The following is a 4,317-nucleotide window of genomic DNA, read 5'->3' on the forward strand; positions in this document are numbered from 1 at the left end:
ATACAGGGTGATCCAACTAACGTAAGACACTCATTTTCTCTGAAAGTATGAATATTTTGCGAATTTTTTTTTTCCTAAAATTTTAGGTACATATTTAGCTACATTTTTCAATATTTAGAAAAATTTTATCTTCAACCCTTATATGTTAAATAAGTACGAACCTCGTTTTTTCAAATGGGAACATATGTTTTAAATTCCATAAATATAAAGACAAAAAATCTAAAAAAATGTTAGCGTTTGAATTTTTAATTTTTATCCATCTAGTCGTTAGCTATGACTTTGTAAAGATATTACATTTTCTCTTAAATATTGTTATATTTCTTTGGTTTTCCAAAGACCGGGAGCCAATAAAATACTTATTTATGATCGCATTGTCCGATAGATGAGTACACAGATAACCAAATACAATAAAATGTTTTGTGATATTTTGTTTGACCAGCGTTTCATATTTATAGATTACCGACTTTTCTAACACACCGTCATGACAGGTAGGTTGACAGACCTATATTGACAGCAGCTAACGAATGGCTATTTAACCACAACAATCAAAAACCGTGGTACAAGTAGGTTGATAACTGCTGCTATGATGATAATACAAAATATTATTATCATTAGTTATCATATTTTTCTACTATCTATGTTCTACATTCAACAAGTAACAGCACAGTACAACAGATCATTATTATGCTATTTGAAAATTATAATTTTTAGTTTTTATAGGTAGTAAACAATAGTTTTTTTTAAATTTGGCTTACAATCTCATAAGTGCATACATTGAATGGACAAGCGTCGCGAAGCGTTACTATTATTTGTTTAGTTATGTTCAATTTATTCAAAATATGTTCTGTGCTCAAATAATTGTTTTAAACAATTTACACTAAATAAGGAATTTTGGATTTAATTTGCTTACTATTTTAATTCTACAGTAAATATCTAAAATGTTGCTTATTTTACATTTATAACTAACTTTTTTTTAGTATATAAACAACTTTATTAATAAAAAATAATGCAATAAAGTGGACTGTGTTTAAATGATTAAGATGTCTAAAGACTAGATGTTTGTAAACAATGTTTTAGGAACCTACAACAAAATCACAGACAAGTTTGAAATTGTATTAATTATCGACTTAACTTAAGCCGGTAGTTCCAAACTGTGATTCAAAGTACTTTTACTTTTTTTTCTGTTTTCCCCATCCTGTTGTCAAAAAAGATTTGATTTTTCTGTAACGGTAAATTTTTCAACATCATTGATATTTCATTTTTTTTAAGTCAAGTTATTTCTTATTAAGATCCCGTTAATAAAAATATGGATCAATAGTTTGTGACTCAGTTACACAAAATCACACAGTGATACTCAAACTTCAGAAATAAAGTTAGGGTTTGTGTCACGCAAACATTAAATTATCAGAACTTGTCTTTTTTATTTTATTAATAACTATTAAATTAAATAGTTTATATGTTTCTAATCTTTTTATTAGTACTTACTAATTATTATTATAATCTATAAGGTGTATAATGTTATAATAATAGTGATTCTAAAGCCTTTATAATAAAATATGTCTGTTTCAAAAATTTCAAATTGAAAAGTTAATTCTTTTACAGTTGAATCTGCTCATTTTGATTTTATGTATAATCAGTATTTTCTTATTTTTATTATTTTCTTCACTATTTAATATCTAGAAAATTAAAAGCTTAATAGATTTTAGTTGTTTAAAAAGAAAACCATTATTTGATATTTCCTTGTTTATTATACAAATTAAAGTATTGACATTATTAAACTATTATAACGGGTACGTTTTACTAAGATTATGTAAAAGTGGCAATATTAAATCAAAAATAGCCTTAGCTAAATTGTAGTATCTAAATTTAACAATTATTCTGTAATAAAACACATTTTTAAGGATTTAAATTTTATGGAAATTGTACGCGACAAGTTTGTCTGATTTTATACACATACATACATGTATACTATATTTATGTATGAATACAAATAATTATAAAATCAATTATTTATTTTTTTTTTTCAAGCTTAACGGGCCTTTAAGGCCCAACGCTGCCATCATGAGATGGTTTCTTGACGAATTCGCTTCCGGGACGGGTCGTCAATCCGTCGCCGGATTGATAAAATCAATTATACTAACTTATAATGCATAGTTGTTAAAAATAAAATTTGTTTACCTTTAATGATGCAAATAATGGTTAAAAGAATATTTGCTGTAATGCGTATGCGACAATTTTCCTACTTTAAAGAGTTAAAAACAATTTTTATTAATTTTTACTGTGTAGTTTACAAAATTTGAACATTGATAACACATAGTCAAACAATTGTGTTGATAAATTTCAACGACAAATATATAGTATAGTATAACATTTAAAGAACAATAATAATCTTTTGTCTGATAATATAAGTATTTAACTAATGAAATGTTCATAAACTAATTATTAATACAACAATAAATTAAAAAATTACAAATGTTACTATTTTGAAAATATTCAATCAAAAATATTAAACAAAAACAATATCTATACATTTTAAATTGTTCAACTTCTATAATACTGATTTAAATTTTTTTCTTTTAACAATCGTTGGTAATTAAACAAATCTAACAAAATCAAAATTCAATAAATAAAATTAACTATAAGAATTATCTTAGGCAAGTTCAAAAAAATAATTTACTTGATTTACTGAATTCATTAAATACAAATTAATAGAATTACTACTTTTCAAAGAGAGAATTATTGTATATTAATAAATTTGATATAAAATTTAACTGTGATAGCCAAATACCTGTGTCAGTTATAGCTAAAACTTTATGATAAAATATCCGTAATGTATGTCAGACACACAATATATGGGTTATATCATTGTAAGAAATAACTAAACTGAAAGCAGACATTTGAACTACCTTAGATAAGTTTAATCAAATAAAAATAATATACTTACATATTATTATAAATATTGGTATAATCAAGAAGCGATTCCTTGTATGTAGTAGTATGAAATTCATACATTAATTACTGATATTTTTAAAAATAAATGAAACGGGTATATGAGTATTATCAACCCACATACACAAATACATGCATTAATAATTATTTTAAGTTAACACAACACACTTTTCATTCAAATTGCTTAGTGTTGATATTATACATTCACATGAAATAATGTCACATTAGAAATAAATGTTTTATACTTATAATTTACACCTTGATATATAATTGTAAGGTCTTGGGTCCGATTGGAAAGACATTTCCATAGCAATTGATATGTCATACTCAAAACCAATTTTACATGATAACATTGGTTTTTAAAAGATGAAATATTTTCAGTAAAAAAGCATTCAACCTAAATTAAAAAAGCTAATTGAAATCGTATTGAATTAAATTACCCATTAAACTCTAATAAACTTACCTATTAAATTAATGCTTTATATTTATAATTTACACCTTGATTTAAAATTGTAAGGTCTTCAGTCTTGGGTCCAATTGAAAAGACATTTCCATAGTAATTGGTATAGCCTATTCTCAACGCCATAGATATTTCTGACATGATAACATTGATTTTTAAATGATAAAAGATTTTCGGAAAAAAGCATTCAACCTAAAATAAAAAAGCTAATTGAATTCGTATTGTATTAAATTATCTATTAAACTTTAATACACTTACCTATTAAATTAATGGTGTGTCCAAGAATGTAACGTCAAAATAAAGTCGAGAGCAAATATTATCAATTGATATATTTATGCAAATATTTCAAAAACTATAAAATAACGAGTTATGACTTAACTACAATGAGCATGCTATCGTATTTACTATAAAGTAAAATGTAAATTTACTAACATTTTTTAATTAAGTTTGTAATTTCTCATTTCACTAATGGAAAATGTGTGAACTGTGAAGTCAAAATTTGTTAGCGACAGAGGTTATGTACAAATAATAAAATATATTATGGGTACTGGTCACTCGATTATTCCGTGGTAACTGATGCATAGTTTAGATACTAGATTGTTATCCGAGATAACCAGCTAATGACTAGCTCCAGCTAGATTAGGTTAAAGTGTAAAGTCCGTTAGCCGTAACAGTCTACCTTTCGTCTAATAATGTATGGTTATTTATTATATCTGATTATGATACGGAATGCGTTAACATCAAATTATTATTATATTTGATGTTATGACCGTCGTAATAAAACTACTTGTCTTTGTCGAATCGAATGAAATTATTAAGAAATATAGCCAAAAATTCAAATCTTTACAAAGTCATAAACGGCGAACAAATGGATGAAAATTAAATATTCAAACGCTAACATTTTTTTA

At 25.1% G+C, this 4,317-nt stretch overlaps 1 long non-coding RNA gene across 1 annotated transcript; it reads right to left on the minus strand.

Moving 5' to 3' along the window:
* Window positions 1–2,740: 2,740 nt before the first annotated feature.
* LOC126844126 (uncharacterized) lies at window positions 2,741–4,053 on the minus strand. Its single transcript, XR_007686545.1, has 3 exons — window positions 3,668–4,053; window positions 3,413–3,601; window positions 2,741–3,346 (listed from the first exon to the last, which is right to left on the minus strand). It is a non-coding gene; the product is annotated as an uncharacterized LOC126844126 (long non-coding RNA).
* Window positions 4,054–4,317: the final 264 nt, after the last annotated feature.

The sequence above is a fragment of the Adelges cooleyi genome, unplaced genomic scaffold (genome assembly GCF_023614345.1).
Source record: "Adelges cooleyi isolate 19-005CV unplaced genomic scaffold, UGA_ACOO_1.1 ACOO_flye_CR_arks_rails_tigmint_CR_PRNA_645, whole genome shotgun sequence".
In the NCBI taxonomy this organism is placed as follows: domain Eukaryota; kingdom Metazoa; phylum Arthropoda; class Insecta; order Hemiptera; family Adelgidae; genus Adelges; species Adelges cooleyi.